Below are 9,299 nucleotides of genomic sequence, written 5' to 3'. Positions count from 1 at the left end.
TCCAAAACAAATCCTCTTGCCCTCCCCACCCCAAACCCCAGAATATCAAATGGTCGTCCTTGAATATATCCTGATTGCTGTTTCATTGAATATTACACATCTACATTATTAATATTCAGAATGCTTTACAATTGTTTTTAAAATCAAAGAAAAAAAACTTGAATTGTGTTTTGTGTCTTACTAATTGTTGACTGAAGAAGAATATCCAGTCTTTATATTTCTGTGCTCTATGGGAGCTACATTATAAGTAGGAGAGATCGGGGGTTATTAAAAATTTTGGGTATTTTTTCGATTGATTTTGATTTTTTGTTCTAAAATTAATTTTCTCTACAAATTCGCATTTTTGATATTACAAAGGTATGCAACTATAATGTAAGATATCAACAACCTGAATTACACAATTTTCGAGGAAAATGATTTTGATACTTTGTTAAAAATGAGGAAAAAGTTTAAGATATCAAGGGGAATCCACTTAAATGATTTGAGAATATATTTTTCCAATTTTTATTCATAGACAAAGGGGGGGGGTTCCAATGACATGTCCCCATTCAAATGCATTGATCGTCTAAAAAAAGGGGAACCCCCCTCTGGATCCGCGCCTGGTAAAAATATTTGTATTTACACATAATTTTATTCCAGTATATAATACAGCAGAAAACCAAACAAAACTAAGTACATATATGCTATCAGTATGTGATTTACAGCTATATATACAAATATTTCAATGTTTCAAACGAAAAAGCAATTTACTGTAGTCTCATTATAATAGTGTTTACCTGCTACTGATACATTATGATATAATTGCTATGCTATCTCTTCTGTTTGTTACTGTTGTTATTCGTTATTTTTTAACAAAAAGTCACCATTCAGTTTAGTTTAAACATATTTCATTTGTTCAAGTACAATTTTGATAATAAACAAGTCACACAGAATAATGAAGTCCTCTCCATTCAACATTTATAGCAACAATTTGGAAGTGATGGGAGTTCATGTGTAAATCGTTGATTGGCACTGAATTTAAAAAGCATTTAAATAAAATATAATTATTGATATGAACAGTCTCTTTTAATTTCATAATAATTCAGAGAAAAATGCAGGCTGGTGAGAGCTTACAATGCAATTTTCAATAAATTATTATTTCCAAGTGGCATAACTCCAATTAAATATTTTTTCACTAATGTTAAAATATCAGATACATTGCTTACAACATATTTATGAGGTCAAGGTAAGATGACATAAGACCTAACAAGGATCCCATACACCAAATATATTTATCCTTTTACTCATAATCAGTATTTCACATGATAAAAAATCATAATCTTTTTCAACCAGTCACTGAACCATGAAAATGAGGTCACAGTCAATATAACAAACAAAATCATAATGTATCTACATACAAGGTGTTCTACCTTCTGAACTACCAATAAATCCCAGTTTATCTCATTGCAAAACATTGGAGAAAACTTATACTATATAATAACTTAAACATGTTAAGGCAGTAACCATTTGATTTTCGGGGGGGGGGGGGGGGGGGGCTATGGATTTTTTGGGAAAAAAAAGTTTGTTTCCAGTTTTTGGAGAAAAAAAATGATTTGTTTTTTACCCTGAGAAAAAAAATTGTTCGTTACACCCTCACCTGCCACTATATGTAATATGTAATGCTAAAATTGAAAGAAATTTTTTTTTTCGACTTGTCCAGAAAAAAAATCCATAGCCCCCCCCCCCCCCCCCCGCGAAAATCAAATGATTGCTGCCTAAACAAAACTACAAACACATATTGACACTTAATATATATATAATAAGTTAAGTTTTACCTGCATGATTTGCAATATTTATGCTTAACTTTTTGGCTTGCTCTTTAATTTAATACAACTTGTATGCCACCATAACACAGAAAAGTCACATTCAACAGCATCATCATTTTCTGTAGTAATAAAAACATTACGGTATGTACAAAGAATTATATCTACCCTTTTGTTGTTTTTCTTTTACAATAGATAATAAAAACAACCATGCAGATGAAGTGAATTTTTTTTTGAACAATTGTCAAATCAACATAATCATCTAAACTTCAGTAAGGTAACGAGTCCTCCGATAATCCAACCAAATCTTCTTCATCCAGTAATGTCCCTCCTGATGCCTTCATTAGACTATCTACACTACCTAACCAATTAAGTATTTCTGAAGAAAAAAATAAGTAAGTTATACATAATGCACAATACATATACAAAAGGCAACATGAGGTTCAATGAGAGTAAACAATCTTTACAACAACTATTTCAAGAGCATTAAACCAAAAAGCTTTTATCCACTTTATTTGAACAATGGTGGATAGTTGTCTCACTGGCAATCATACTACATCTCCTTATTTTTAGTTTGTTATTAAGCCCTGATGTCTTCTTGTTTGTGATTATAACTTTTTGCTTGTCGTCTTCTACGTCTGTTTTAACTATGAACAAAGTATCTTGATTTTAAAAAAAATGGACATTTAAATACAATTGGCAAATTTCTAACATAATTTAGTATTGATAGGTGAAGAAAACAAACCTCTTTCTTTTTCATCAACTGTTCTCTTAAAGAAAGGAACAAGTTTGTTCTTTCCTCTTTTTTGGGTCTCCCTTTTCTTTTTAGTTTTGTTGGCATCTATAAATCACTATTAAAGGCTTCCATCTAAAACAAAACAAAAATTTGAAAACAACTATATAAGTACATAAATAAATACATTAATCAGAATGGATATAAGAAAATGTGGTGTGAATGCCAATGAGACAACTCTCCATCCAAATAACAATTTACAAAAGTAAACCATTACAGGCCAGTGGCAGATCCAGAAATTTTCATAAGTGGGGGCCCACTGACTGACCTAAGCCGAGGGGGCCCGCTCCAGACACGCTTTAGTGATTCACTATATAAGCAACCAAGTTTTTTCCAGAAAAGGGGGGGAGGTGGGCCCCCCCCCCCCTAAATCTGCCTCAGAGGGTCAATGTAGTCTGTTTAAATGGACCCAAACAGTTAATACTTACATTTGTTATTGTCAATTGTAAAAAGTATGCAAGGATCATAGGTCATAAGCAGCACAATAGACAAAAATCAATATAATCTCCATTTCGATCAGGAGTCGATGACCATATCAAAATTTTTACCTGGAAGAATGGTTCTTATGTTATGGAACATGGAGGAAGAATATATTTGTTTAGGGGCCAGCTGAAGGATGCCTCCGGGTGTGTGAATTTCTCGCTACATTGAAGACCTGTTGGTGACCTTCTGCTGTTGTTTTTTTCTATGGTTGGGTTGTTGTCTCTTTGACACCTGGTCCAAGGACACAGTTATCGTCCTTTGGTTTTCGTTGTCTACGAATACAGTCACTAGTGTAAACAGAGTATAACTTGCATGTTTTATTTAATACACTTTTCCAATTTATTTCTTTATATTAAATGCATGAAATATTAAGAATGGGGAATGTAATTACATGTCAAAAAAATTTGGGTGCTGAAACTTTATGTTAAGTAGTGAATTGGTCCAGTTCTAAAAGGTCAAATTTTATCATGTCTGAAGCTGTCAAACTGAATTTTACACCCCCTTAACACAGAATTGTCAATATTTTGAGTTAAATTTGGTAGAAGTTTCTATAATTTTGATATTATTTGTCTCACTGGTAGTACACTACACTGTAAAAGTATTTTTGAGAAAGAGCAGGTGCGTATTTTTTTAATTTGAATTTATTGTCTAAAAGAAATGCACTACAAAATAACTGTGTTCTCGGGCCTAAAAGATGGATTCCTGAAATCTGGATTCTGTACTTTGGGAACTTTCCTGAATGATTTGCTGGTTTCAATTTGTCAAACTCAATAAAAGTAAAGGATATACATCTTTGGTTTACCAAAATTCTGTTAAAAAGTGCCATTTTGGCGTTCTACGGCTATAATAAGCATCTTAAAGCAGTTTACATTTTATGCCTAAGAGTCATGCTGACTTTCTATCTGACAGCTTTTTTGTAACTGAAATTTTTATTTCTATGCTTAAATCAAAATTAAATTAACCATTTGTGAAAACTGAATAAAGAGAAAAGTAGATTATCACAGAAAAAAGTGCAGCATATTTTGTATTCATTGCCCTGGTTAAAAGCCCGAATTGCTGTATGTAAAATGTGAAGCGCTTTGTACATCAAATCTGTAGTCCATCACAAATATTTCACTAAATCTGTAACAAGAGGCTGTCACAACGACAGCAAACCGGATTTATTAGCATTTATTTGTGTCCTGGCAATACATTTTGTATCACAAGAACCATTACTGATGATTGGTGAAAGTGAAAATTGTCAATATCAAATTTGACCTCTATTTTGTCATCAGTATCAACATATTAAAATTTGAAAAGCTAAGATTGAATGGTTTGTGAGTAAATGCAACAACGTGAATGGAAACACCATTTTACGATCTTTCAAGAACCATAACTCCTGAACAGTAAAAGTCAAAATCGTCATTATTGAACTTGATCTCTATTTTGTCATCAGTAACAACATATTAAAATTTGAAAAGCTTTGGTTGAATGGTTCATGAGAAAATGCACAGACACGACTGGATTCACTGGAAACACCATTTTTCAATCTTTCAAGAACCATAACTCCTGAACGGTAAAATTCAAAATCGTAATTATTAAACTTGACCTCCATTTTGTCACCAGTAACAACATATTAAAATTTGGGAAGCTTTGGTAGAACAGTTCATGCGTAAATGCACGGACACGACTGGAAATGCCATTTTTCAATCTTTCAAGAACCATAACTCCTGAACGGTAAAATTCAAAATCGTCATTATTGAACTTGACCTCCATTTTGTCACCAGTAACAACATATTAAAATTTGGGAAGCTTTGGTAGAACAGTTCATGCGTAAATGCACGGACACGACTGGAAACGCCATTTTTCAATCTTTCAAGAACCATAACTCCTGAACGGTAAAAGTCAAAATGGCCATTATTAAACTTGACCTTCATTTAGTTGTCAGTAACAACATATTAAAATTTTAAAAGCTTTGGTTGAACGGTTCTTGAGTTAATGCACGGACAACATTTGATTGCCGCCCGACCGACCGCCCGCCGAGCATCACCAATTTAATAACCGACATTTTTGTCACAAAAATCCGGTTAATAAAAGTATTTAACTATATTCGGTACACCTTACTACTTTAAAGGCTACCATATTTTTTTTCCTGTATGATAGTAAGTGGTCAAAATTTATGCCTATTGAGACTAAAACTAAATGCAAGTTTTCAATCGAAAAGTGAAAAACTGGCCCTCAGACCATATTGTCTTTCAAAAAATTTAAATACAAGTGTCCTTTTATATTTAGACTTCTTGTATCATAACACCTTAGCATAGAAATCAACAAAAAGTAACACATTTTCACATCTGATGGCTTCTGTGTGCATTTTTATATGTCAATATGGACTACCGCCTCAATTGACTCTAAATAATTCTCAGTACTACATGCTCCAAGACCATTTTTACTCATGTGGTATACTTTTTGTAACTTTTCTATACATTGAAAGTACATTTAATATATATGAAAGAATAATTTAAGCTTAAAAAACTTCAAAAAATTCAAATTGGCTGAGAAAAATGAATATTTATATAAGGCTTCCCTGAATTGGAAAATCTCTATTTTCAGGCATAGGCGCATATAAATTTGACTTTGGAATAAATACAATACATCTGATAAATAAAATGAGTGTGCAGATGGTTTTGATACTTAATATCTAATATTCAAGAGCATTTAAAAGCAAATTTTTGCAAAATTTCAAGTTTTTAGGCCAAAATCTTGACAGTTGAAGATATTTAATTTATACGTCAAAAATAAAGATCCAAATGTCAATACTAAAATGACCATAGTTTCTGTCATATATGACATATGGCCATAAAACTTGTCAAACTATCTCATTATTGTCTAAGCTGAGGTAATGCAAAGTTTTATAAAGATTGGTCAAGTCTTTCTGTCCTTTTAGGTCCAAGGACACAGTTATCGTCCTTTGGTTTTCGTTGTCTACGAATATAGTCCCTAGTGTAAACAGTGTATAACTTGCATGTTTTATTTAATACACTTTTCCAATTTATTTCTTTATATTAAATGCATGAAATATTAAGAATGGGGAATGTAATTACATGTCAAAAAAATTTGGGTGCTGAAACTTTATGTTAAGTAGTGAATTGGTCCAGTTCTAAAAGGTCAAATTTTATCACATCTGAAGCTGTCAAACTGATTTTACACCCCCTTAACACAGAATTGTCAATATTTTGAGTTAGAGCTGGTAGAAGTTTCTATAATTTTGATATTATTTGTCTCACTGGTAGTACACTACACTGTAAAAGTATTTTTGAGAAAGAGCAGGTGCGATTTTTTTAATTTGAATTTATTGTCTAAAATAAATGCGCTACGAAATTACTGTGTTCTAGGGCCACCCTCCCCATTCCCATTCTCAATTTTATTCTCATGTTATGGAACAGAAATGATGAACAACATTTAACTTTGAAATGGATGAGGTAAACTTTTTTCACAAATGATTTTTAGCCTGCCACCCCGCAGAACAAAATGAGTTATACATTCATGATAAAGTGCTCAAATAATACTCATTTAATCTGAGAAGAGTGCTTTGCTCTATTCAAATGTTATACATACTGTTCTGATGAAGATCATTTTCTGTTTTTCTTTTGATAGTAAACTCAATGAGGCTTTGGACGAGACTGGCATTATCTATATGAGACAATGATCGAATTTCTTGGAAAGTACATAAATACTGAGTAATACTGTCTCTTTGATCATCGCTCAAACTTCTAGATCCATCATGGTATTTGAACACTGTATTTATAGGATTTCCTACTCGAGGCAGAACTTATTTGGGGTCATACATTCTAATGAAATCAATAATTTCTCCTCTCAAGCCATGGTTTCCATTAATACATCAGGAAAGAAAGTAATAGTGCCATCATTATCATTACAAATGTTGTCTTCAAGATCTGGTATGTACATCTCTTTTCCTTTTCCTATTATTTCCTTCACTTTCTATACCTTTGGTTGGAGAACATCTTTTTCTTGAAGTTTTTTTGCCTATGAAAAATAAAATACTCAAAAATCAATTAAATATAGAACCAGGGTTTCCGCTGGCGGTCGCCAATTTCGCAACTTGCGAAAAAATAATAATTGTGGCGATAAAAATTCGTCATTTGCTAAAGAATTTGGCGAAAGAAATATATAGAACGATTTATTTTTCCCCATCTTGTTTATTTACTTTTTTCGAGTTTCTCGGACATTACCCGATCAGACAATACTCGGAATTCACCTTGACCTCATTAAGATTTGGACAGAAAATCAATAATCAGCTGATTGTATTTTTTACATGTTAGCTATCACAACAAAGGATTAATCAATAAAGGTGTTAATTGACAAAATGATATGGTTAAATGTCACATACATAATTTATTTTAATACCACTTTGCGACGCACGTGTTTGAAGAACTTTTTTGACGTCTCCTGTCCTGTTAAAGACAGTTTAGAAAAGAATGCTGTTGTTGTGACGAAAAAAGTTCAAAAGCAAGAAAAATCTCTGATTTAAAACTTTAATTATCATTTAACTTTAATAAAGGTAATTGAACAGGGATACTACTTTAAAGTCGTTTGAGTGACACGCTTGTTGCAAGCATAGTTTTACGTCTCAACCTTTTCATTTACGATGGTCAAAAAAAGAAAACTGTCGTTATAAAGAAATCTATCCAAAAGGTTGGGAACCACTCGAATGAGAGTAGCCTTTCAATGTTATGACTACACATGAAATGAGGGATCAATTTCATGTGATAAAAGCTTTTCTTTTGTTGTTAAAGCCACTTCTTAGTACAAAAGGGCACATCAGTATTTTTCTTTTACAAATAACTTTCCCTACGAACTATACTGGTATTATATTTAAGGACAAAAAAGGGGGGGTAGAAAAAAGGTAAATTTTAGACAAAAAATATAGTTATGCTACTTGGCGAAAAAAATAATGAAGTGGCGAAAAATATATTGTTTTGGCGAAAGAGGTGGCGAAAAAAATAATTAACCCAGGGGAAACCCTGTATAGAACTAAAGATGAATAACTCTTGTTAGTGAAGTATATGGAGAAATTTCAGAGAGAAAAAAATGATTACAATAATCCTTGATTTTTGAAAGCAATGGAGCCAAAAATATCTACAGGAGTAGGTCCAAAGACACAATTATCGACCTTTGGTTTTCGTGTTTACGAATATCATAAGTCCCTAGTGTAAACAGTGTATAACTTGCATGTTTTATCTGATACACTTTCCCAATTTAATTCTTGGTATTGATTGCATGAAATACTAAGTAGGGGGATGTAATCACATTTTAACAAAATTTTGGTGCTGAATCTTTATGTTAAGTTGTGATTCGGTCCAGTTCAAAAAGGTCAAATTTTATCACGTCTGAAGCTGTCAAACTGAATTTTACACCCCCTTAACACAGAATTGTCAATATTTTGAGTTAAGAGTTGGTAGAAGTTACTATAATTTTGATATTATTTGTCTCACTGGTATTACACTACACTGTAAAAATCTTTTTGAGAAAGAGCAGGTGCAATTTTTTTAATTTGAATTTATTGTGTAAAAGAAATGCACTACGGGCCAATTATGTTTACAGATTTGTCTATATTTATAAAAAAAAAAGTGTGCATTTAGAACACTTCATTAAATGAAAAATATGTTAAATGACCATCACTAAATTATTCTTAAAATAGTTATAAGTCACACAGTCTAAATTGTTTGACAAATTCTTTTGCAATTTATGGTTCGACTGTTTTACAAAGGTGAAATTTCTTTCACATGAATTCATAGTTGGGTCTTATTTACTGTTGCTTCTGAAACTGATTAGATGTCAACATGTTATAAAATACCTTTTCCTTTCTTTTGTGAAACATTGGATGGAAACTCTTTCCTTTTTATTTGCTTCAAATATTGATCTACAAATAATAATTATGAAATGTTCAAGTATATAAGCCATTAGAACAAATGAAATATAATTGAAGACTATTTATGGGTAGTTTCAATCAAAGATCTTGATCCTTGCAATGATAAAGAAATTATTTTTTCCATATCATCTGTATACTAAAAGTTTATTCACAGTTCTTAAGGGGGCTCCTGGGTATAAATTGATTTTTTTTTTTATCTAATATAGGATTTCTCTATATTTTTCTATAAATGAACTTTATCATATACTTTAAAGAAAAAAGAAATAAAAAGATGTGGTCACCGTTCATTTGA

General features: G+C 31.8%; 1 long non-coding RNA gene across 1 annotated transcript; it reads right to left on the bottom strand.

Moving 5' to 3' along the window:
- Window positions 1-1,862: 1,862 nt before the first annotated feature.
- LOC134714138 (uncharacterized) lies at window positions 1,863-7,093 on the bottom strand. Its single transcript, XR_010106497.1, has 3 exons — window positions 6,673-7,093; window positions 2,548-2,670; window positions 1,863-2,181 (listed from the first exon to the last, which is right to left on the bottom strand). It is a non-coding gene; the product is annotated as an uncharacterized LOC134714138 (long non-coding RNA).
- Window positions 7,094-9,299: the final 2,206 nt, after the last annotated feature.

The sequence above is a fragment of the Mytilus trossulus genome, chromosome 4 (genome assembly GCF_036588685.1).
Source record: "Mytilus trossulus isolate FHL-02 chromosome 4, PNRI_Mtr1.1.1.hap1, whole genome shotgun sequence".
Taxonomy (NCBI): domain Eukaryota; kingdom Metazoa; phylum Mollusca; class Bivalvia; order Mytilida; family Mytilidae; genus Mytilus; species Mytilus trossulus.
Note: the sequence above shows the minus strand (reverse complement) of the source record. Positions and strands in the feature narration are given on the sequence as shown.